This window comes from Copidosoma floridanum, unplaced genomic scaffold, assembly GCF_036245765.1.
Source record: "Copidosoma floridanum isolate Cflo_tuat_1 unplaced genomic scaffold, Cflo_Japanese_pri ptg000006l, whole genome shotgun sequence".
Taxonomy (NCBI): Eukaryota; Metazoa; Arthropoda; class Insecta; order Hymenoptera; family Encyrtidae; genus Copidosoma; species Copidosoma floridanum.
This window is the reverse complement of record NW_028321883.1, coordinates 2,618,564-2,646,432: the sequence shown is the minus strand read 5'-3', so window position 1 is coordinate 2,646,432 and position 27,869 is coordinate 2,618,564. Positions and strand designations below refer to the sequence as shown.

General features: G+C 31.0%; 1 protein-coding gene and 1 non-coding gene across 3 annotated transcripts in view; one reads left to right on the top strand and one right to left on the bottom strand.

Moving 5' to 3' along the window:
- Positions 1-27,869, bottom strand: part of Exo84 (exocyst complex component Exo84) — a 276,725-nt gene that overhangs the window by 84,111 nt on the left and 164,745 nt on the right. The window lies entirely within an intron of this gene.
- On the top strand, positions 26,092-26,164 carry TRNAT-AGU (transfer RNA threonine (anticodon AGU)). Its single transcript has one exon. It is a non-coding gene; the product is annotated as a tRNA-Thr (tRNA).

Here is a 27,869-nt window from a genome sequence, read left to right as displayed (position 1 = left end):
GTGTTATATTTGTTTAAGAAACGGTCATATGCGTAAGAAATGCGAGAAATAGCGATGCAAATTGTGAAAAGCAGATCATTATGTTCGCCTGCACATTGAAAAACCGTTGAATAACTCACAGGACAATTCCAGTACTGCTAGAATCGGAAAAACAGTTAATAATGTAAATACGTTAGGTTGACTAGATGAAGAAATATTAAAAATAATTCCAGTTCTTGGGAGTGGTCCAAAGCTTTCAAAAACTATTTATGCAATTCTCAATGAAGGCTCAGCCGTATCTTTAATAAGTTTTAAATGAGTTAGGAGTTAAAAAATCGTCCGTAAATGTTTGTTTGTAAGGCTTTAATGAAAATAGTCCGACAGCTTTAGCTAGTAAGATAGCGAATATTAAAAAAAAAATTAACAATTTACTTCATTTGTTGAAGAGCATATTGGTCGTAAAAAATTTAGCACTCTCTAAGTTAAAATTAAGTGCAAGTTTATCGAACTTTCCTTTTGAAAAAACAGCAATTTTGATTTGTTCATTTGATAATGTGCCTGATATGTTTATAGGTCAGAAACATACGAATTTAATACTAACGTGAGAGTATTATTGTTGACAAGAAGACAATTTGTTTGCCTCTCGTAGCTTGCTTGGATGGTCGATCATTGGTTTTTTTGATTCGCTTTACGTGATGCAAAGTGAACACAATTAAAATCAATGATAAAAACACGCATTTAGCTAACTGCGAAAAAAAGGACAAAAATTTTAATAAGAAAATGGAGGAGTGTTTCGATTTGGAATTTCTGGGGATTTCAAATTTTGAAAATGAGTCAAAGGAAAATATTCAAGCAATTAAAATTTAAAATGCAATAAATAAACATACAACCGGTGTTTGGAAAGTAGGTTACTTTGGAAAAATGACGATGAATTAAAAATAGAAAATAAATTTTATGCTCTGAGACGTTTAAATTTAGTAGAAAATAAATTTTTCCGGGATAAAGAATACGCAGAGATGTATCATGGTAAAATAGATCAATTATTAGATAACAATTTTGTGGAGAAACGTTCGGAAAAATGTAATACTTCTAGAGTTTGATATTTTGAGCACTCTGGCATACAAAACATTAACAAACCAGGAAAAGTTAGAGTAGTCTTTGACACAACTGCTAAAACGTCGAACGTAAGCTTTAAGAATTTGCTTTAATCGGACCCAGATTTATTAAAATCCCTGCTAGGAGTATTAATGCATTTTAGACAATATTATTCCGCGATCAAAGTGGATCTTAGGTATATGTTTATGAAAATTTAAATTTGCAAAGAAGATCAAGATGCACAACGTTTTTTGTGGAGGGAGAGACATAACATTAACAGTAAACACGAGGAATACGTAATAACATCTATGCTTTTTGGCGCAAAATCTTCTCTTTGTACAAGCACTTCGTATAAAAAATAAAAATGCAAGTTTATTTTTATTAAAACATCCAGAATCAGCAAATAGTGTTGTTGACAACAGAATTCGTTGATCAGATGGACGAGGGAACACATAAAAACATGAAGTGAAATTTTATTAAAATGAAGGTTTATTAATAAGTTTTACAAAATAGCCAAATGCCAGCACTTATCTACGCCGATCGCTTTCACAAGGCTACTAAGCCCTACGCGCGTTCCACAGTCTTCCTTCGCTGCCCTTTCCCTACCCCGCTACTCTTCCTAAGTGTGACATAGCTTACACATAACGCAAAGGTTTCGTTGTTTTTGCGACAGTCGGTGATTGACTGTGACCGTTGTATTTTCGACCTCCTTTACCCACCAATCCGTATCCTCCGCTGCAGAGCACCTTTCGCCTTAAGGTCAAAGGTAGACGGCAATAACTACCTCCCCTGAATGTTTGATCCATATTATGGAATCTATTAAGAAGATCTCGGGATCTCATGGTCACAAATTTGAGCATGAAGGCAAGCGGAGACACTGCTCCACTCCAAATCGGCACTCCACCACCATGGTATAGTTACCGACCTCATATGGTCACCCAAACCATCTCAGTCAGTCGCCTGCACTCCTAGTTCTCACATAAGGACTGTAGCTCTGTCCGCAACAAGTGTAATTGAAAATTCGTACATGGATAATTTTCTCGATAGCTAAAAATCATTAAAAAAAGCTAGGGATAGAGTTAAACAAGAACAAGAAATAAATAATCACGCGAATTGGGAGGTGCATGGATGGGCGAGCAACTCAAAAAATGTTTTAGAAGGAGTACAAGTCAAAAAGTATAATAAATATAAATAAAAATGAATAGTTGGAAAAAATCTTGGGGCTGAATTGGTTGCATGAGACAGACAAGTTGGCCTTTACATGCAACACTTCGCGAACATCGCCGGATCTGCTTAATGGTACTAGAGCACCGCCAAAACAAGAATTTTTATGGATCACTATGTCGATTTTTGATCCATTAGGTTTTATTCCACCGTTTACGATACAGTCACGAATTTTAATGCAAAGAATTTGGAAAAATCAGATAAAACGGAAAGAAGTTATAAAAGACAAAGAATTTTTACTTTGGAAAAAATGGCTTAACGATTTTGAAAACATGAATTCTTGTCGAATTGTTCGACGTTGTGAACACTTATCGTCACCGCAAGGTGCAGCCGAGTTGCATATTTTTTGTAACGCAAGTATAAAAGCTGATGCAGCCGTAGGATATTGGCACTTCATTTTACCGAATGAAAGATTTCATACAGCGATAATTTTTGTAAATAGTTGAGTTACTCCGATAAAGGGTGAAACGATACTGCAATTAGAGCTTCAAGCTGCTGTTTTGGGAACGCAAATAGCCAAAACCATAGAATCAGAGTATAGGATTAAAATTATACGTAGAATATTTTGGACCCAGTCAGAAATCGTAGTACATTGGCTTCGTAAAAATCTGAGCGAACTTAAAACTTACGTAGCTAATCGTGTTAGTGAAATTTGCAAAAACTCTGAGAATCTTAAATAAAAATGGATACCGTCGGAGAAAAATCCAGCTGACGATGCAACTCGTTACACTCCAAAAGCATTAGCTAAAGCAAGTAGATGGTTTTTACATCCTAAATTTTTACGAAAAGATGAGAAAAATTGGCCAATTCAATGTTAATTTACAAAGGAGATAACTCGGAGTATGCTCCAAGTATTTAAGCCGTTATAACGCAAATACCTACAAAAAAGCCTCTCACTGATTTTTCGCGATTTTTGTCATATACGAAACGTATTTCAACTGTTACTCGTGTTTCCGAAAGCCTAAATCGTATAATGAAAAAGGAATTCGTTAAAATCAATTTAAAAGAGAAAGCAAAACGATTATGTATTCAAATTAGTCAAGAAATTACTTTTTTAGAAGAGAGAAATTTATTAAAAACATGAAAAATTATTTTTTTTAAAGTCGAATTTTGCTGCTTGATCCATACTTGGAGGACTTTGGAATTTTACAAGTAGGAAAGAGATTAAATAATTTTCCTCGAGAAAATTTTCAAAAAATCCGATGATTTTAGATTCAAAAGAAAATTTTACACGACTTTTAATGAATTTATTTTATACAAATTATTTTGACGCAAATCAAGGTTGTAAATGAAATAAGACAAGAGTATTGGATAATTTGATTGAGACGAGGCTTACGGAAATTAGTATCTTCGTGTACAGTTTGTAGAATATTTCGAGCAATAATCGCAAATGAAAAAATAGCAGGTCTTCCGAGCGTGAGATTAGGATATAAAATGCCACCGCTTTATAATTCTGGAATTGATTTCTTTGGTCCTTTATTAGTTTCCATTGAAAGAAGACGCAAAAAAAGATATGGATAATTATTCACTTGCGTGACTATATTGCAGTTTATACAGAGTTTTTAAGCTCTCTAAGCACTGACCCCGCTATTTTAGCATTAAAACGTTTTATCGCTTGAAGGGAAAGACCGTGAGTAATTTTGTGTGATAATGGCACTAACTTCCGAGGTATGGCAAATGAGTTGTCAAATTTTTCAAAGTTACTCAGTTCAAAAAAATAAACGATTTTTTGTTTCAAAATGGTATTGTATGGAAATTCAATTCTCCAACAGAATCACATATAAGAGGTGCTTAGAAACGCCTAATACGCCCAGTAAAACCTGCTCTCACAGCCGTTTTGAAAGAATGAGCGCCAAGAGAGCAAGTTTTACTAACTGTACTTACAGAAATTGAACATTGTGTAAATTCTAGACCTCTTACTCATATTTCGGTAAGTACAAGTGATAAGGAGGCTTTGACTCCTAATGTCCTAATCACTTTCTCTTGGGCTCTTCGTCAGCAGAAATTCGTTTCAGAAAATCAAAACAAAATGAGAAATGTGTTCAAAAAGTTTTGAAAATGTCACAATATTTAACCGATTGTAATTGGCAAAGATGGATGAGAAAATATTCACCCTTACTTTTGCCACGCAAAAAATCGTTTGAAAATGATAAAAGTTTAAAAGAGGGAGATATTGTTCTTGTTTTAGAAAATAATTTAGAACGAAATCAATGGATAAAGGAAGTAATTAAACAAATTCTTCCTGGTAAAGACAAGCAAATTAGAGTAGTAAAATTACGTACTGCAAATGGAATAATTATAAGACCAACAACAAAATTAAAATCAATTTCTAAAGTGCAAAACTTATTAGTTTTGCAAGAGAGGGAGAATGTTCCTGATAAAACGTAATGATTTGTTCCTCGTTTCTTCTCCTTTTAATTTTATTAAGAAAGCACTTAAATGTTAAATATAATGAGAATGAAATCATTATATATGTGTTACGAAATCGGCAGTTGAAAGAGGAGGTCAGGTATTGACTGGGGCCACTTGCTCGTTTTACGAGGTACGGAACGGGAGGAAGACAAAAGAAGGGAACCTCCCTTCTTTTGTCTTTATCCCATAGACAGTCACAAAAACATTTGAATAAGAAATGATATAAAATTTACTATCATTGTCTGGAAATAATTATTCTTTCTTTTGTTGAATTTTTCACTTTGAAGGAGAAGCGCGAGTTATTATTATTTGTTCTCTAGTCGTGTAAACTTCAAAATAAATATTACTTAAATACTGTTACATCTAGTTGTCACTTCTCTTTTCTAAAAAAAAAAGTTCAAGTCTGCTAGGCGATCTGATGCCTACATAAAAGAAAAGTAACAACCTTTTAATCAGTATGTATGGACAGATTTACTTGCTCGTTGATTGACAAATTTCAATAATGTATTCCGCTTAAAAAATTATAACTAACAAATTATTTGATAACATTAAAATCGATTGATATAATTCCTAAAATAGTTTATTACGAAATTTGTAAACTTATAGTCACACTAAAACTTATTTTGGTCTTTTATTGCTAATGCGAGGTTACATTATTACTGATTATAACGTTAACCGTCATAGTTCTAACCTACTGTTTTTGCTGCCACCACAATTTTGCATGAATATCACTCATTGGTTGGTTTTTTCTTGCTCTGATGCAGTGAAAATTCTTCATCAAGAGAAAAAATGACTTTTTTATCTGTCACATGTTTTCTAAAATTTTAACAAACTCTTGCCTCCCATGTCTCATAAGTAAACTATACACGTCAGACACAACGTGTTAGCTGAGGCAACTCAGGCATATTTCACAGATATCTGTAGACTCGAACTACACTAAGGAGTGAGTTCAATGAAAGTGGCTTACTAAACGCGGTTCCGGCGACAGCAGAGAGAGCAGAAACAGCAACAACTTTTTTCCAGCCACAAATTCGCTTGTGTAGTCTAAGGAGCTGCTGAGAAGTACTGCACAAAGTACTAGGGAACTCTGAAGCAGCACTATCGAATAGTGATAGTTGTAAGTCACTTATGAGTAATACAATAAATACTATAACTCATTAGTGTGACCCAATCAATTCTATTTGAGCCAGTAAATTATTTTAATTTAGCTAAGTACAAGAACATGATAACTTTTTTAACCCACATAATTTAAATTGAAATATGTTATTAAACTAAAGTAAACAAAGAAAAATCTTGTGCTCAATACTAGGATACCCATTAACGACAGTTTATAAAAAAAGTTAAGACCACACTTTAAACAAGTTGTTTACTGCTCTGCTTAGCTCGCTTAAGGTTTATTAAAAAAAGTCTCAGATGAGGAGCGTTAGCAGAATTACGAATATCTTGTAAAAAGAATTAGTCAAAATTTATATATTTAAATCATTAACAGTTATCATTTTCAACTATATAATAAAAACTCTTTTACAAAAGAAATATGGTTAAAACTGCTCTAACATTTCGTTAGTTCACTTTAAATGAATGAATACACCATGCATAACAAGCAGTGAATCGTTGATTCCAATAAGGAAAAACAAGAACTATTTCTCAAATGAACAGACCGTGGCTGACCAAGCCGAAGATGACGATAAGAAAACCTCTCAAGCAGCAAAAGTAGTAAAAAAGGATGAACATTGAATAGCACGATGTGTATAAAACAAAAACGTTTCAGCTCAGCAGCAGCAGAAATCAGGATATCATGCAAGTGTTGCGTAGGCAAGAGAGACTCAAGCGCGGGACGTTGCCACATCGAGAGTCACGAGTACTCGGGGAGCCAGGGCTAAGAGATGATATGTATGTGCGTATGTATGGATAGTTCAATTTGGGCAGCATAGAGAATTGTAGTAGGAGAACTACTACATTCGTGCACACGCGAAAACTTCCCAGCGCCACCTCACGGGTAGGGAAAAGTAATAGTGCTACTTGGACTCACCATCGACTTGGTGTTACAGTGAATGCATACATAACCACATGTCCTGTCATAAAAAATTAACATTTTTTATGTATTCTTCACATCTCAGTTTTATTAAAAAAAAAATTTTTAATAAAAATAATAAATAAATTAGTACACAAAAAAAATTTCAGGCAAGAAGTTTTCTGGCAATTAGAAAGGCAGCCTTTTTTTTCATGCGTATGGCTACTTTCCGATTGGGGCACATAGCTGCCTCCTTCAAACTGCGGGAATTTCTACCATAGCTGCAGAAACGCTTTTTCACGAAATATAGGAAAAAACACGCTTATATTGAAATCTTACTGGAAATTATAAGACACAGAATAAAAGTTAATTTATCTTAAGAATTTTTTTTTTCAAGTATAAAAAAGTATTAAAAACAAACACCGTAATTTTTTATGAAACGTACACTGTATAGAAGATGAATATTATTTGTACCAATGTTATGATTTTCATTTTTTTATATAGTTAACATCGATCATTTATTGTCAAATCTTTTTGTGCCAACCATACTTTTCTAGAATGGTTTATATTACACGAATAAGCATAAAAGTTCTTATTAAACCTTATTCTATGTACGTTTTGAGGTAGAAAAAACTTTTTACATTTTTACCTCAATTTCAAGTATTTCCCCAAACTCTTTTTTTGATTCATCTTAACTAGTACATCTTTTTTTTATATGTCAGCCTGTATTCTATTATAACTATATTTCTTTACTTGGTTGAATAGGTATCACTGCAACTTCCGTGTTCGAGTCTTCTGTGTCAGAGTCTGCAACAATTGTAAAGTCTGTTCCAGTCTATCCTTGCCATAATTAAATCCTTTTTAGGTCACATTTTGATAAACGTAAATTTCTTCCAGAAGCTATATCCCTGTCACTTAGGTCGTTTTCTCAGAATATTCTTGTTCATGAAGCTGTGCCAAACTTTGTTAATTCTCTTAATAGCAAAATTTATTTCTACTAATTGTTTTTATTGTTTTTATTTTGCGAGTAATTTTTATTGCTTTCATTATTGGTGTTTACATCATGGTTATGTGATGTTAATAGAGCCATTTCCTGATTCTTAGTTGTTTTTAGTATCAACCAAATTGACTATCTAGTAGCTTCAGTCTCGTAATGTTTTAACATGGATCTATTTTTGACACACTTGATAAGACCAGTGGTAACGGATCTGATTATGACACTATTTGTGCCTGGGTCTTTCCAGCAATGACACCATAATCCAACTTTGATAATCTGTCACTTGTTTTTAAACCAAGGGGACATCCTGAACCCCGGGTTGTTACAGATACTTTAAAACCTACTGCAGCAATACATTTCGATTTTTCTCCTTGTTATTTTCATGGAATTAATTATATTTTTGTTGAATTAAAAATAGTGGTTTCGGTGTGATCAACTGTTAACTTTGTTATTTGGTTTCAGCTTTTCGTTCATCTTTCGTTTTTTCCCTGGCATTATGATTCTAAGCGAAGCTAAGACATTATTTAAACCACTTGCTACATATTAAAAAGGAGCTACAGGATGTTTAGGAAATGCATCTGCTTTTGTGTTAGACTTTCCTAACTTGTACCGAAAAGTACATTAAAAATCAGTAAGCTTAAATACCATACGCAATCTGAGTACTTTTAGACAGTAGTCTACATAGCGGCTCAGGATCAGCTATGAGAAAAAATTTATGTTTTTGTTAATAAGACCGAGAATTGTGCTTAGCGTATAAAGCTGCCATATAAGTTGTGTTCAATACATATGTCGTTCAATAATTCTATTAATTAATATTTATGATGTAGGTTTTTCTACATCTATTTTATGTATTCGCGAATAATGGTATCGCTAGGTATACATTAAAACAATATTTTTTGTTTATACTTCGATGCAACGTAAGTAATATCCTTAAAATAAAATAATATCTGTGTATTCATTAACTAACTCGAAAATTATTCAACGTTCATTGGAATTCAAGTGACCTTGCAGTTCCTGTAGTTTATTTATCTATTCTAAATCATCTCAAAGTTACAATTTTTTTTATTCCCTATCAGTAAACAGTTCAAACTCGCGTGTTATATATTTGAATGATAAAATTTCTTTAAGATCTACTTTTGATAGTAACACACTTATCCTTAGTATTTATAACCATGACATTACATCCACCATTTTTATTTGCTATTATGATTTCTTCTTAATAAACATAATATTTACTAAGTTGTTATTTTGTTGTACTGTATTAGATTTCTGGTTTTTTTAATTAAGAACAATTTTATTGTCTTTTGTTTTATCACATTAGGATATATTTTTCGGTTTATCACTATGCCCATCATACTGATTAATCTTATTATTCTCAAAGTTGGATACTGTCTTAAAATTGTTTCCTTTTCCTACTAAAATAACTTTATAACATTCAATTTACAACTGTTTATTAGACTTTACATTACCAAATTTTGCATAACTCAGTATGTTTGATTTTTTATTTGGGCTTAAGTATTACTTATTTTGTAGGTAATGGGCTTGTTTCTAGTATCAGGTGGCGCTAGTGTGTCTAGGTAAGATTTCTATAGGAGTATACCTATAAATTAAATGGATTTCATTCAATATATAGTTATACTTCTATGGAAATCTTACCTGGGCCCACTAGCGCCAACTGATGCTAGAAACAAGCCCATTGATGTTTTACGGTTCATTTTCCTACCTGCAACTTCTTCCACTATTTTTCAAGAAATCAGGTTACTATTAAACTGTCTGACATAATTGTAGTTCTAAGTGTTGTTGGCTTCGGTGACCAGAAAAAAAGAGATTATGATATTAACTTGAATAGCTATTAGACTACTACTTCTAAAATTACTGCAAGGTAGTCATTTATATCAAATTTATGGTATAACACAGGCTTTCATTGGACTTCAGAGTTGTAAAGCGTAATCAAAGAGATCCGATAAAATTATTGGTTCTCCGCATGTATGTCTTCGCTTACTATGAGAGAATAGGTGTATAGTTAGAAATTTAACTCTGCATTAGTTATCTCAAAATTAAAATCATGTATCGGAGAATGCTGATAACAGTTAAGGTATTTTTATTTAATTTATCTTGTTATTTGTATCTTCTATCCTCATAAAGCACAAAAATTAATCTAAAAACGAAAAAAAATTTTTGTAAAAACTTTAAACTTGTAAATAGAAGCTATCTTTATAATTGTCCCGAGAAAAAAGAGATTAAAAAGTTTTTTATTTCGCATATTAAAATTTGTGTCTCATAATGTTTACGAAGCTCTAAATAAATAAATAGACGAATAGTCTAAATATATGCATATAGTATATATTAACATGTAGCGTGGGCTGAAACAAAAGTGGCTTTTATTTTAGAGAGCCATTACTAAACATAATGAAAAAATAGTTTTACTCCATAGAACTTTCCAAAACTTTTGGTAATACTAAGCAATGCCCATTAACGAAAAAAAAAAAACTTAGTAATCCACTAAAGTCTGCAAATTTGTATTACGTATTTCAATAAAGTGAATAAGTTTCAATGTTTTCATTTCTTGATTATACTTAAAAATAAACATATGTTTGTAAAACACTAAAAATAACCATTAAAAGACACGACATATATATATATCGTTTAAACAAGGGAGCATTCTCTAGTTACTTTAATGTACATGTAAAAAATGTAATTTTTTGGTCTAGTGGAAAATAAGACTTAATATAAATTACAGGCTTTATACAATGCATACACTTGAACAATCTTTTCTTATCTGATCCAAATAAACTTATATTTGTGAATTCCAATATCTACAATCTTATTTAACGGTAGAAGCTATTTGTTATATGATAAACATGTTTAATTCCTACGTCTAAAGCCTTATAAATACACATACATATGTAACTATATGATTCCGTTATTAAACGCTGTGTTTAGTACTTATGCTCTAAAAATACCACCCCCCTCTATCAGCTGAAGTTTCAGGTAATTAAATAAAGCCTTGCTCAAAGCAGGTTTCTTTTTTTCTAACTTTGATTATTTCTGTTCAACAAATTTAGACATTTTGAAACTAAATTAGTATATTATTCCTCAAGTTGTTATTAAAAATAAGACAAGAAGTTTCAAAAAAATAAAGACAACAACGCTTTCAAGCCAAAAAAATACTATGCAAAAAAATATGGGATCTTGAGTGGATGTTATTGAAGTTCATTAATTTTTTATGTCTAGTAAAAAGTCTTTGAAAAGAGTTAAGTATTCATCATGAAAGAGTATACATTGTGATTTTTAAAATACGCAAGTTAATGAGATGTCTTAATCCTTGTAAAAAATTAAAACCTTTTAACTAATTTTAATTATCCACTAACCCCATCTTCTTAACTATTTTCAGGCATTTTTACACAGAAAAAATTTCATGCAATCAGCACACTTGTGAAGAACTTCTCTTCTTCTAAATATAATTTATTTAATGCACCCGTTCCATTAGGTTGGTTAATACTGCTTTCTTTTCCAAAAAGCACAGCATTAGGCATATTTTCGCAATTTTTATACAGCTTATTGTATCATCGTGTCATTGTGGCTTTACGTCTACTATTAGTGTTCAGATTTTAAGAGTAAGTTAGTGTTTCAAAAAATAGATGAATTTTTGAAGACCCATGATCATTTATGACATATTTTTGTAGGTATGTACACTCTACTGTATTGGTTATAACTCAGAGTAGAGTAACGGTTTTTTTGCAAAAGGTTACGTTTTAGTATGTACATTTTTGATCTAAACTGATGTTGAAAAATGGTTTCTTTTTTTTACAAAAAAAAAAAAAAATAAATAAATTGCGATATTTAGGAAGCTACTACAGATAGAGGTATACTCATCCGTGTACACACACTTGACACATGACATTTGTATGTACACTAAAAAAAAAGAAATAACATACGGTTAGCTCAGCTGTTTTACCAATCCAAGCAGCTCTTGAAAATGACTTGGCCCCTGGTAAAAAATGTCTACTTTTTACAAAAACTCTTGCTTGATGTGTAAAAATTTTACATTACTAAGTTTTTTTTTTTTTATATTTTATGAAAATCAGAAAATTAACAATAGTTAATTTTTTTATTAACGTAGTCATTTTTTGTACTACATCAGATTATTTAATCACTAAAAAAGTCCTGTTGCATAACGTTAAAAATAAATGAGCCTGGGAAAATAATTAGTCAAAACATATCTTCTATAATATACTTAAATTTATTATAATTAATATTCCACATTGAATATGAGGCACCTTGACTCAGCAAGGTTTATCTATTCACTGCATATACGTATCGTCATCAAACATGTATCAATCACGTGACTTAAGAGCTGCTACGCATGCACATTGCTTAGCGGCCCAGCACAGAGTGCGTAATTTCAAATTTACTTATATTCTAACACGCCTCCTTAAATTTGAAATTTTATCATGTTACAAATTTCAATTAATCATGCTTTTATTTTAAATCAATATTAAATCCTTTCTAAATTCAACAAACTTAATTTTCCCTAGTGTCTTAGTAAAAATGTCTGCTTCGTTATCTTTTGAGTTTACTTTAACTATATTCATTATACCGTTTAAACAGTTCTCGTTTACAAAGAACAAATGTGTTGCAAAATATTTCGAATTTTTTATATAATTACCAAAGTTGCAATACTGATCGCAACAGAGGTATCTTCAAAATTATTTATTGGTTTATTAAAACAATTAAGAAATCTTTAAATATTTCTCTTGTCCATAATATTTCACTTACGTTTTCAGACAACGCCACATACTCAGCTGCTGTTAAAGACTTTGTTATGCTTCCTTCTTTTTTAGATTTCCGATATATTACATTATTAAACAACCTTATAACGTAACCAGTAGTTGCTTTTTTTATCAACCACATCACTTGCCCAATCTGCATCAACAGAAAAAGTCAAGATATTGATTTTGAAATTTCTTTCATACGTAAACTTAATTTTTAATGTTAAATACAAATATTTTCAAATTCTTATCGCATATTTGTAATAAGTTTAATTTGAACAGTTTTAAAATCTACTTAAATAGTTTAAGCTGTAACTTACATCTGTTGTTATTCCTGAGCTTGTATATAGAAGTGCTCCTATGAAATTTCTGTAGTTTTTAACTTCAGATGCCTACCATGCGGGTTAACATTTCAAGTTTTGCTCCATTGGAGGTTCATATAATCTTGCGTTTATCTTGCTAACGTATAAAGCAAAGTCGCTAAAACAGTTGTAATCGCTAACCACGAAAACTACTAAATTGATTTTGCTGAAATTTTTCATACTGATTCTTGATGATTCCGAGATAGTGTTGGTATAGTTTTTTTTTTTTTTAAATTGGATAACAACAGCGATAAATAAGCTCAAAGTTTTGTTAAAATAAGCTATCTTTTCGCTTTAGTTCAGTAAGATCCGCTAGGTGGCGTCGAGGTGAAATTAAAGCCGTCCGCAATCAAAGATAATGAAGAGTGGTTATAACATACACCATCGAGCTGTAGATTATCGTAGTCATTTATCGGTAGTGCATCAAGAACAGAGTTGTTAGTCGTGCAACTGTGCATTCCAGCTACCAATGACACTCTTCTTTCATGGGCAAGTGAAATAAATCGGATTTTATTCCAGATAACTAAGACAAATGAGTGCCACGGATAAATAGGCGTTCGTAACGTCAACGTCTCCAGTGAAATACCAGAAGACGTGTCTAGCCAGAGCACAACCTGCTCCAACACTTTAGAGTTTTGTGGCTGTTCAATCATCTAGCCTGGTGCCGTCAGAGAATTTTCTACTTTAAATGCGAGCCAGGGAAGACAGCCCTGAAAATTACAGGCAGCCACAACGGCTCTCTTCTTAGGGATCGTCCCAACGGCATACCTACAGAGAAGGTATTCTCCAGGTCTACTTCCCCAACTAACGATGAGCGGTTGATTATCTGGAGAACGACCTGAAGACAAGATATTCTCTGGTCACCAGTGTACCTGCCTTTAGTTCGGTCTCCATACATAAAGACTCCAAGGATAAGAGTCAAGCTACTCGCAGCTGGCTCTCCATTCTCAAGTATAATAGTAAAGAATAACTGGACATTTCACCACTGGCCCTTTTCAACACCACTGTAAGTATTTACATTCCCTACTTAACCATCAATCTCATCGGTTCTTTCAAGAGCCACCTAAGTTTAAACTACTTTGCCAACAAATATATTTTTACTACTATTTCCGGGAACAATTCGTCGACTAAAAGACTATGTGAAGCCGGCCACTATTAAACCAATCCAGTCATTCACTAGCAGACGTCACAAGTGGAGTTGTTTGTCACAAGGCTGGGAACCTCGGTGACCGACGACCCTATATAACCACCTTAACTCTAAGCATTCAACCAGGAATCACCAATCTTCTCCAAGGTCTGCGCTGGAAGAACCTTACAGCTATGAAAAAAAAATGAACTTGAGCCAACGGGACAGTCTCCAACGGGCAAGCGTCCCGTAACCTACCTTAAATCACCAAAACAACTGAGTCTGCAAAAAAAAAGGTGCTTTAAACACCAACGCCTTGGATGTTATAACAGGAGACGTAGGAAAAGAGCTTTTCAACTAGCCTTAAATCTTCAAACGTTGTAGTTTTCCTTTCGATCAGTGTGGTGCTACAATAACAGGCTAGAGAACACCCTGAGGTATACAGGCAATCACGTTTGCTGGAAACGTCACTCAAGAAAGAGTTTACTTTAGAAGCTCGCCGGTCTTTCATGGTCATCGGACGTCGAATTACCTTACCAACAAATATATTATAACCTATCAAGTAGAAAGACGTAGCCTGTAAGGCTCATAAAAGTCTTAACTATGCCAAAAGCCGCAAGAAGTCGCATTGGAAGGAAAACTTCAAATGGAACTAATGAATTCAAATTTTAAACGTCAAGAAAATGACGCTAAACATTTATCGAGATTAAAGTCGCATAAAAATCGATAAATAAAGAATTCATTAAGTGAGAGATGAGCTTTTTACTATAACCCTTATATTAATCTTTTAAAGCTCCTAGATTTTTAAATAGGTAGAATGTGTATTTGTATTTTTGTTGCGATAAAAAACGTAGGGATTAAGCTCCAGGACTTTGTTGCTCTGGTTTAAAGTTGTGAGATAAGAGAAAAAATTTTTTCAATTATATATTTTTTGTAAGCTTTGAATCTTTACAGCTTTAAAAATAGCCATGTTCATAGATTATACGGGAGAAACTGCAAATCAACGGCCTTTTAACGCCAACGATTATTTCATGGCATAAGAAATGCACGGTACTTTTCAGTATAATTATATTTCTTTCACTTTTTACAGCTCTTTACTTGACCAAATAAATTGTATGGATTTCGAACCAATGTGTTTTTAATAAGAAAATTTTTGCCCTGAGAAGTGTAAGAAGCAGATGGAAATCCTTTAACTGAAAACGTTTGACATTACATATCAACACACTACGGTGTTCCATTTAGTGAGTCTCGGGCGAAGCCGAGACGAAAGGGCCACTAGTTACATCATATTTTTCTCCTAAAGATTCTATATATCTTCCCTAATCTAATGTTATTTTAGCATTTTTACGATTGTAGTAAATGTTTATTTTAAGATGTGTATGAACATCACATATGCCATCAACAAAAAGAATTACATGAATTGAATCATATCTATTGTGTGTAGAATACAAACAATTATCATTCTTGATTCTTTTAAAATTTAAACTTATTAAATAAGTATCTTAATACTGATACCACGCTCTAGGGCTCTCCCTCAAATCATACAATGCTTTCTCTAACCAGCATACCCTGCCAGTTCCATCATTATAACTTTTTGGTTATTAAACATACACGGATTTAACATTTGCATTCAAAAAAGCTGATTCCACATCCATTTAATTTATAATTATATAATTGTGTGTACAATTAGCCAATCAAATTTAGGGGGTTTGTGTTTTTTCTACAGGTAAATATGTGTAATCAATTTTTTTTTTTTTTTTCGTTGAAAATCTCTTGAAAATGATCCAGCTTTTTATCTTTTGTCTGATTTCTTGATATAAACCCATGTTAAATCGATAATTTTTTTATTTTCTTGGCTAACTTCTAATTCATAAGTTTTATTTTTAATAATGCAATTGGTTTCTCCATTCACAGCTTTTTTCCATTTTATACACTCTTTATTATTTATTGCTTCACTATAATTTTGTGGAGTGCTCACACTAACATAATTTACGTAAATACATGTTGCATAATTTTCTGGCTTATACCTTTCTGATTCTTCACGTATTTTACTAGACCTTCTTATTGGACTATTATTATTATTATTATTATTATTATTATTATTATTATTATTGTTATTTGTAGTTTTATTACTCTTCACAGTTTTAATATTTTCATCAAACACCAAGTCATTATTGCTACACTTATTATCATCGTTTTCTTTATTTTTAAAATTTGAATTCTCTTCACCGTTGAAACCTACCAATTAAACGTCCTCTTCTACGATATCAACATATCCAGTAATTTTAATTTTATTATTAATAAGTACTCTATAACAACTTTTTTATACCCTACTAATATTCCTACTTCTGCCTTTTTATCATATTTTTTATTTCGTTTAACCACCGGCACTCTTACGAATATTTTACGTCTACACAATTTTATATTATTTAAATTTAGCTTAATTGCTATCATAGTTTCACACGGAGTTTTCCTTTCAAAAGTATTTACTAAGGTTTTGTTTTTTAGGTAAACTGCCGTTTTTACTACTTCTGGCTAAAATTTTATGTCTAATTTTGTGTGAGATGACCTTGCTGTATTCATTACTGATAAATTGTATCTTTCTGCAGTTACACTTAGCTCATGCATATATAGAGGGCACGAATTTATTATATTACCTTTATGCTTTGCAAATTCACAATAATTTATGTTGAGGAATTCTTTTCCTTTATCACATCTCAACTTTTTTACTTGTCTAGTTTTCTAGTTTATTTATAAAATCTTCTAAACAATGATTAGTTTTATTTTCAACTTAATTATGTATGGTTTAGCAATTTTACTATAATCGTCAACAACAGTTAAAAAATATTTATTTCTATTATATTTATCTCTGTGAGGCCCATTCAAATTCACATGTACGATTTCTAATAAATCATTTGCTCTACGTTTGTTATTATAAAATTTAATAATATGCATTTTATTTTGAATACAAGTGCCACATTTTAAATAATCATTCTCTAAATTATCAGGCAACCCTTCAATTAACTTTTCTTTGCATAAAATATTTAAATAATTAAAATTAACATGGTCTAGCATCCTATGATGTTTTTCTTTTTACCTTGTATTACTAGTTACATTGTATGCCAGTTTGTTATCTACTATGCTGAAAATCTTAAAAATATCGTTCATTTATATTCCATTGTAAGCAATTCATTCTTTTTATTAAATATTTTTGCACGAATATTTTCCATAATAATTTTATTATAATTTGTTATTTTAACAACACTCATTAGATTTTCATCCATTTTTTTAACATAGTAAACGTTTCCGACGTGAAACATCTATTGGCGCGCTTGGGGGTTTTGACCGACGCCATGAAGCGACCTATGCGATGGCACGATCTCCGATTCAACTCGGCTCAGCTCGGCTCTCTGTCTTCTTCACACGCTTACTGCCGCCCCTCTCTTGTTTGTAAAGTGTATAAACTACTCGTCTATATAGCTATATAGAAAAGTATATAATAATTAAATAGCATATATGTATTATACATACGTATATATATTATACATTATATATGAGCAAATAAAATTTACAAATTTTACTGACTCCGAGAATTGAACCTCATCCTTTGGATTAATAGTTCGGGACCTTATTTATTGTGTTACGCAGTACGCCTATCTAATCTCTGTTCTTATTACTTATGGATACCAACTCAGAAACTTCTGAATTACAAAATTGATCGATAAAATTGTGTAAAATGAAGTTTGAAAATTTGTTTTGCTTATATCTTTTAATGGTTTAATGTAAAAAAAAAAAAAAAAAAAAAAAATACCAGCTTGTAGAGCAACAAATTTTCTATCAATAAGCACTTTTAATTCTGTTTCTATAAGTGCAAAATGTTGAGAAAAAAAATGAAAAAAGCATTTTGGTAGTACCTGTAAAAGTAAGTGAGATAGAAAGAGCCATTGATTGTCTCCTGTCGCGCTTTCTCTTTATCTCTCTATTGTACTTATACGGGTAGACCTTTTTTATTGTTTTTTTTAATGTTTTGTGCTTGTAGAAAATAATAAATTAATATTAGAATAAGCAGCATTTTTTCATCATTTTTAAAAAATTTCTTCTTTGTGAACAAGATTATTTTATAACATCAATATTTGACCACAATGCAAAGTTTTTCCGGAGTTTTCAAATTGTGTTTATTCAAACTCCATCTAAACCCATCTCTAGTAAAGAGCCAACGGAATTCGCGCACGTGCACAACTACGCACAGTAAACAGGTATCTGAAAAGAAGCAGAGAGACAGAAAAAGTAATACACACAAACGTATTGTTAAACTTATGTATGTACCTATGTGGAGGTAGGTAGTACAGATACTCTTTGCCGTGTACTGTTGTTTTTTCTCGTTGTTGTCATTTATATGTTAATAAACAAAAAAAATATAAACATAACTTGATTTTTCCTAATCCATTACATTTATAAGTAAAAATATACATTTATAAATAAACTGTCTTTTTAATGTAAGAATATGAAATGAAGATTATTTAGAGTCAAAAAAATAAATACTTTTCCTACCTAGCGCGTTTTTGAGAAGCTAGTGTGCGCTCGGTAGAAAAAATAGGATTTGCCACATGAGCGCCATTGCTCCATGTCTGTCTTACGTTCCTCGAGCCCTGTTTCGCAAGTCCCTCGAGCCGCAAAACAGCCCTGGAGACGATGGCACTAATCTGACAAAAATTACTATTTTTATCATAGACAATCAATTACTACCAAGTTAAATTACATATTCGTTTATGTTTCACATCTGTCAGGGGTTCCGAGATTAACACCTGTTTTTTCATATCGACTTCTTTAGTTTTATCATTTAGATTGAATAATAGATTTACATTTTATATTTTTGTAGCTTCTAAAATTTTTCCATCGCCTATTTTAACATTGCCTGGATTTTGTAGATTAATACGTTTGAAAAAAAAATTCAAGTTATTTATAATATGATCAGTACAAACACTATCCAAAATTCATTAAATCTTATTACTAAAATTATTTACTTCACAATCAGCAAGATTTTGATTCGTGTTATTACTACATTGTTGTTCAAAATTGAACAGTTTAAGTCTTTGTAAGTACTTTGATTTTCACTATCGCTTCTACCATAATTAACACTATAATCTTGATAATATTGTTGTTGCCAATAGTGATTCTGCCACTGTTGATATCCACCACGACCACGCTGTGCTCTGCCATGGCCTCTGTTATTGTAGTGAAAGTTTTACTGTTGGGGGTTGCCGAACATACCTCCTTTACCTCCTCGCTGTTGAATACTTTTTCCTCTGTTTACATTTAAAACACCAGTCCACGATTCTTCTGATGTGTTTTGACGTTGATTTAAATTTTTATTATAACATTGATTTTAGAAACGTCCTGACTTCCCACACTTATAACAGTTTCTACTTTTTTCTTTTTCACTTGAAACACACTTGAATTTCTACTATTGTATTTATTTTTGTATGTTTGATTTTTCATCTCACACGTTTTAATTTCGTTTTAAACATATTTAACTGTCTATTTAATCACTAATATGTTCCAATGCGGGAGGTAATGTTCTTAGTAAATAGTTAACTTTTTTCTCTTCATTAACCGTTGCTCTAGCATTTTTTAATTCAATTATTATCCTTATAAGTTCACTAAAAAATCATTAGGTTTTTCAAAGTCACTTAATTTGATTTCATCTAATTTATTTCTCACACATATTTTCAATGCTGTTGATTGTCTCACATATAACTTATCTTACTTTTTAATGATATTAGACAAGCTTCTTTCCTTATATATTTATTCGAATTAGTCTACAGTTAATGCACAAAATGTGCAACTTATCGCTTTTAAATCTTTATCTTTCGAAGCTGATTCTTTTTCGTTGTGATTTCTTGTTCCTTGTTTAATTATATCTTCACGTTTTCTCAACCTTAAATACAGCAGCATTCTCTTTTTTCACAAAATATAATTACTACAAAAAAAAATTGGAAACATGAATTCAATATCGCCTGCCATCTCATCTTCTTCTTTTTCGCTTTCGACTGCTTTTAATATACACAGCACGTTTTCCAAAGTTTTCGAAAAATTCCTTCTCACGTAGACTCTGTCTTTCTTTTTTAACTTAAAATTTACCTTATTTATCTCTTTTAAGATTTTCTCGTTATCAATCTGTTCAGTTTTTTTCTTTTTATTGCATATTTTCTATTTACCTATACTCGAACATCGCCTTTTTACTTCTTTCCACTAAACACGTGCCAAACTTTTTCTTTCATAAAGCTTTTTAATTCTTTCGCATCTTAATAAACTTTGCATTAAAATACGTGTTTTTTACATCACTGCACACGTTTTATACTAATCTTTTTAATACTTTACTTATTTTTTATCCATTATTAATTTTACAGTCTGTCTTATAAGCGACTGTCACGTGCCTCCGAAGAGACATGTAAAAATAAAAAAAAAAAAGAAGAACGAAACAGGCAAATCAAACCACGGACTGCTACCATGATAAAAACAAATGAGCCTGGGAAAATAAATTGTCAAAAACAAATCTTCTAGAACATACTTAAATTTATTATTATTATTAATATTCCATATTGAACATGAGGCACCTTGACTCAGCGACGTTTACTTGTTCACTGCATGTACGTATCGTCATCTAACATGTATCAATCACGCAACTCGAGAGCTCCTCCGCATGTTCATGGCCTAGCGTTCTAGTGCCGCACGTGTAATTTCGAAGTTACTTATATTCTAACACATAACAATGAATACACAGATATTTCTTCCAAAACAATGAAAATAATTAGTAAAAATCAATTTTGCCATTCAGAGAATCAACAAACGTTGGCACAGATTGACGAACAAGAATGTTCTCAGAAAACGACTGGAGCGGCAGCGAATTGGCTTCAGCGAAAAATTAACGTTTATCAATACGTGACTTTTACAAAAGATCAGATTATGACAAAAATAGACTATAACAGACAATTGATACAGACTCTAACACAAAAAACTTAAATGAGGAAGTTGCAATATCTATTTAAATAACATAATTGTAGATGCAAATGATAATACTAACAAACTTTTTATTTGCTAAACAACACTTCACTCCGTACAGAATAAGCTCAAGGCCCTCATCAGGTTCAATAGTTGGTCGCACAAGTGACGCTAGCACCGTTTTAGATATTCAATCAGCGGCTACCTATTCTACCAAGCAAAGACATAGACTATGACGTATTTCATGATGTAACAGGCTTGAAAGAAAATAAAAAAGATGAAGGAGACGATAAAGTTACCTATCACAGAGCACAAAACTTAACGAAAATATTTAATCAAAGGATTGGCAGGATTGGCCGCCTTGAGAAAAAGTGTGACGGAAGTGGATTATGCTTGATTCTCCCCCCTTTTCCTCGAGCCCTGTGACGTACTTCTGGTCCCTTCTACAGCACATAATGCTACCACACCATGCATTTGGAATTTCATTGAATTCTATTTCTTTTCTTTTAATAAATTCTGACAAAGAAAAAAAAAAGGAAATTTGATTACTTTATGTTATCTAACTGTTTATAACTTATTTTTAACGTAAATTCTTATTAACTGTATAATAATTGATTTGGTTAAACTATAAATGATTTATTTAATAAATTAATTTTTGTAGCAAAATGTTTTTTTGGAAAACTTAGAAATTAGTGAATTTCAGCAAAGTAGCTTTTCTACGTATTATTAATATTGATTTTCTTATCGTTAATTTTTTACTTTTACAACAAATAAATGATTGTTCATACAAATTTTTTTATTTTTTTTTGTTAATTTCCAAAAACTAAAAAAAACTTTTTACTGTATAAATACAATAATTGATTTTTATTGTGTTCCATTCTTTCAAAATTTTTCTATTTGTGATTAAAATAATGTTTGACTTAAGGACGTTCTTCACATAGTTACCAACGGAAAAGTTTAAAGAAGTGAGAGGAGCGCAAATACGTGCAGCAAAGCAGGCGATTGTTTCTCTCACGTGGATAAGCTTACATACATGCTTTTACGCATACTTGATTACGCATACCTCTTTTTAAATTTATTTAAAAACTAACTTTTGGATGTATTTTAAAATTGAATAGGTTTACCTAAAAGTAATTTTTTATACCAAAAAATTGGTAGATCAATACAGATCACATATATGCAATTTTACGTGTTTAATTGCGATTTTTAAAAACTAAACATATAAAAAGGGTACAGTTAAGCGTTCTGAAATTTTTTTTGGGTATTTTGTATGCTATTTCGGATACATTTTTTATGTAAATAATACCTATCCAAAAAACCTGTGTGTGATGAAAGTCTTGAAGTGATATCCATTGACATGTAATACTACCCTATTGAAAAAAATTAGTACTCCAGAATAGTTTTTTTTAATTTTATAGGTATAATTATATTTTGGGTATTTAATATGGATTACGAATAAGTGTGCGAGGGTATGTGATAGATATGAGCGTGATGTTCGAGATATAATCAGCATGGCAGTAGGAGGTTGTTTTTAACTTATTGAAAAATTCGAAGAAAGCGCACAGTCTTGCACTTGCCAGCCTATACATTGTTTTTATTGTATTGTGCTGTAATTAATTGCTTACAATCGTTTATTAAATATGAAAATACTATTTGAAACCATACCCAATTAACTTAGGTGTACTCATTTTTACGATACTTGCAATACCTTGGTACACAATATTGTTTTATAGAAGGTATTTTTGTACTGATAATTAAATTCTTTGCCAAATAATTTTATAATTTTATAATATATGTAACTTGATATTTGGGTAGCCAAACACCCACTGTTCACTGGTTTTTTTTCTAACTAGATTTTGGATAGAGAAGCCGGACTATAAAATTCAAGAAATCCTCATTATAATTGATACTCATGGTCCTGATAACTTTACAATTTAATATTTCATGGTAAAATTTTTGAAATATTAAGACATACTACATGTTTCTAAGCCTTATTTGGTAACGATCAAATTTTTGTACACATTTTTTAGATGAATATTTTTAAATAACTTTACAAATTTAAAAAGAAGTTTCTTTTAGATGTAGTACCTCATTATAGATACATTCTATAATCAGGCGATCTAAATCATCTGACCTAGAACATATGAAAGAAGAACCTTTAGAGAGTAAAAACAACTAGTAAATCTTGAGAAACTCGTACGGAAAGAATTTAATGAAATTTTCCTTATTTTTCGGAGTGGAGTAAGGAGGTTGTGGGGTGGTAGTAGAGGTTGGTGGGGGCAGGGCTTATCGCCAAATCTATCAAATAACTGTGTAATGTATAGAGAGACGAGTGTTTGAGTGCTCAATGAGTTTTTATCTCTATTTTATTACTAGAACAAAATAATTATGATGAAAACAATAAATGCATACAAAAAAAATTTCTTGAAGAATTGGTCCTAAAGTTAAAAAGTAATATTCTCACCTTAACAAAAAAAAAAAAAAAAACCTGAAAATTGTAAAAAAGCATTCGATCAAAGCTTTTGACTCCAAAAATTTTATGGAGTCAGATTTACAAGTAAAAAACACGTTCCTTTAAGTCCGATAATGGTACTCTCAATCATCAAGTAAAAAATGCATTACATTTAAGTTATTGATCTAAATTGTGTATTTTTGATGTTTTATTAACTATGGCACCGTTTGAGGATACGTATTATATTTTGTGTATTTCTTAATATGAAAAAAAAAGTTATAGTTTTTGACATCAAATGGTCAATTCATTTAAAACATGTATTTTAAATTTTCAGTTATAAAAATTAATACATTCAATGATATGTGAACAGTAAATTTTTATGATACGTATTTATTGTCTTTACAAGTGATGAACCATATTTCTCCGCTTAGCCTAATATGGCCTTTATTTTTCGATCGTAGATAAGACTCAAAACTTCAATTAAATAGTTATCTACTGTACGGTGTAAAGACCGGTATAATACGTACCATCGACTGAATAGATTATTTGAACTACCATCAATTCTTTATGCGTTAGTTTATCAGCAGTACCATAGATCTCTCCTATAGTCTATAGCCGTAAGATCTATAATTTCTGATTACGAAAGAGCTCCTTCACTGTGTTTATTATTGTCTTTAGCGTCTGCTTGGTTTGATACATATTGTCAAAACTTTATTTTAAAGGATAATGACAAACTATTTTATAGTCATTGTGATTATTTGGTATTACCTAAATGAAGAAAGGAAAGAAGTCGAGAATAAATTTTAGTATAAAATGTGTTACAAACGTAGGTAATGTTATAGTACTAGATAATATTAAACCCAAAACTTCAAAAAAAAGTTAAGCCAAGTCATCGGAATTCTCAATTAAAATACTCTCTTTTTCCTCCTTTAATTACAAGTGAGTATTCCTAATATTTATTTTCATTACAACTTTTTTTGTTAATCATAGTTTTTATTATTTGACAAGCAGTCTCTGATAAAACTGTAATTTGTTCTCCAACTGAAGAAACTAGAAAGGTAAATTTTATGACTGAAACACCAAAAGAATGAACAATTACGAATTTTGACATTTTTATCAGCAAAAATAACTTATGCTAATGTAAAAGCACATTTCAATACTTCAAAATACATTCTTAATTCAGCTAGAAAATAATAAAGTAGCAAAAGAGTTATGTCTGATTTTGTAGTTAAAAAACATAGAAAAAAGCATGCAATAATGTTAAGATAAATTAAATGAATAACATTCTCAAACGTTATCTATAGTTGATTTATCTATTAATCTTTTTTCCCAAATATTAAAATAAAGGTATGACACGGATACTTTTTTTTGATAAAGTTCTTTCGCTATGAACTAAATATTTAATAGTAAATTATGATGACTCTAAAGATAATAGGTATATCTCACCTGAAAAAAAGATTAAGTGGCAGTCAGTGATGAGTATGAAGGAGCACAAAGCATTGCGAAATAATTTATTCTGTGTACTTTGAATTAATTGTACGTATTCTTTTCTAAAGCATACGCTAGTAAATTGGTTTTACAACGTTTGTAATACTGAGACCAAAGAACTGCCTGTTTGCCAGTAGCAGCAGGACGCATTTCATGTGCGATTATTCTAAGCACTAAAATGTGATTTTATTGATGGAAAGTATTTGTTGAATATAAATATTTCATTTTTCGTTTTTTAAGCTAACTTATAATTTTATAAGAAAAGTTGACGAATATACTTATTTTCAAGTTGTAATTTATCTTATATAAAACTATTTAATAAAAGTAAGTAATTAAAAGCATGTCTTAAATATTTTAATGTGTAATCAGACTTCTTGTAATATGCCACCAAATTTTTTTTTTTAATTGCTGTAAGAAATATCCAGGTATTAATAGGTTACCGAATTTTTTAACTGAAACTTTCGAAGCCTCAGTCAATAATGAACTCAGTTATTATCGACGGGTGCCCTTACGAATTTATTTTTTATCAGCTACCTTTTTTTTCCTTTGTTTTTTAGTTTAAAAAACTGTTCAAAAAATGGAAAATATGTAATGAGTATTGCATTTGCTTAAAATTATTATTTTTTGTACAAAATTCTTTACCTGGTTTTTATTAAAATAACAGTCAAGTAACTGTGTTTACTATATGCATTCATTGCAAGTAGAATCGTATTATTGATACGAAATTTGGATTTCTTATCATATCTGGAAATTGGCATCGTGATATAGAGATAGTTTATATTTATCGACATAAAATTATTAAGTAGTTATGTGACTCTAATGCTTGTCAGTAAATTAGAAATTCATACGACCAATGGTATACAAGCAAATGTTGAATCATCTAAATTACTGTATCAAGAGGTGTATATACATAGATGGCGTCACTTTCAATACAAGCACTCTATATCCTCCATACTTGCTCTTTTTTTCAATATCCAATATACTTAAGACTCATAATATCAAACCACATTAATTCTTTTTCAAGAAAATTTTCTTGAGAAATAAATAAGAATGAGAAAAATATCCTCCCCGGGTGCGGATCGAACACACAACCTCCTGTTTACTAGACAATTTCTCTACCACTTGAGAAAGAGAAACTTATCTAAACTTACGGTGCGAGTGAATGTACAGCTCCTCGGTAGCTCAAGTGGTAGAGCAACTGTCTAGTAAACAGGAGGTTGTGTGTTCGATCCGCACCCGGGGAGGACATTTTTCTCATTCTCAGTTATTTTTTAAGAAAATTTTCTTGAAGAAGAATTAATGTGGTTTGATATTATGAGTCTTAAGTATACTGGATATTGAAAAAAAGGGCATGTATGGAGGATATAGAGTGCTTATATTGAAAGTGCCACCATCTATGAATATGCACCTCTTGATACAATGATTTAGATGTATCAACATTTGCTTGTATACCATTGGTCGTATGAATTCATAAAATTATTAAATATTTGAAGAAAACCTTACCGTAAAAAACATTTCTATAGTCATGTTACTCCTCAACAATGTGAAAACTATAAGAATATGTTGAACGTATTTTATCATACGAAAGACTTTGGAATAGCGGCATATTGGCATTTCTTAACCACAACTCACAGGATAGGAGCATAAAGTTTAATTTGCCTACTAATCATTATAATGTTTAAAAAAAATTTTAAAAATAAAAACACACTTCGATAATAGTAGTAGAGTTGAAGATTAACAGAAACGACATTTTGTAATTCCAATTAATAATTAGTAAGAACATTTACCAATTGAAGTATTATTTCGTAACAAAGACAGTACAGATGTTGGAAAAAATTTTCATTTTTTAATTAAAAAATAAATTTACTTATAATTACTAATGCTGTTTTAGTTAGGTTGGACTTTCATTATGTAATAACACCATTTAGATTATAATCACTATGAACAAGAAGACCAAAAAGTCTATATTATCTTAAGTAATAGTAGAACCAACGATAAAGAGAATAAAAATAAGCCAGAGTTGATAAGCAATGTGATGATCACTTAACGTTTTCTTAAAAGAGACAATAGTCTATTTTATTGGCAAAAATTGTCAATCTAATACGTCTATCTCACGATTTTTCAGATTATTATAACAAAAAAAAAAGAAAAAAAAAAAAAAAAGAAAAAAAAACATAAAAAGTCAAGTAATAAGAAAATAAACTATTTTAGAAGATGTTGCAGACGTTTTCGAGTCACTAAGAAGAATAATGGATAAGGTAAAATCTTGAGACATTCCAAATTTCAAGAAAGGGAACCTTACAGACAAATAGCAAGCTAGATTTATAACGAAAACCTTACTAACAATATTTAGTAAGACACTTGTACAAACAACTATTTGGTATGACAATATAGGACACCCTGTATGACAAATAAGAAGAAATAATTGAAATAATCCGGACTCAACGTAACAGTTGTATGGGAAGCCATTAAAACACTAATCAGACTTAAAAAAAAATAAAACAAAAATTTTATTATTAGACCGAATTGCGGTGTACCTAATTACGACCGTAATTTTACAAAATATCTGCAAAAGAAAATTGAACGGATAAAAACCCCAGAACAATTACTCATTACGGACACACTGATTAAAGATTTTGACAAAATGCCTGTGGGCACTAGTGACAATATTTGAACGACACTTAATTTAGGTTGGCACTTATTAATTATGCAACGTTATTTGATGGAATAAATTATATTAGTCTCCCTTTCTTATAAAAGATCAAATATTATATACTAGATTAAATAACAGTAAAATTAAACGTCCACGAAGGTAGAATATTTAAACAATATTATAACCTTAATTTTGAATTATTCAAAGATATTCATTTAATATTATACACAACATAATCGTCACTGTGTAGCTTTTTTTCAGAAAAGACTCCGTATCTCAGGCATTCACTTCTCGCC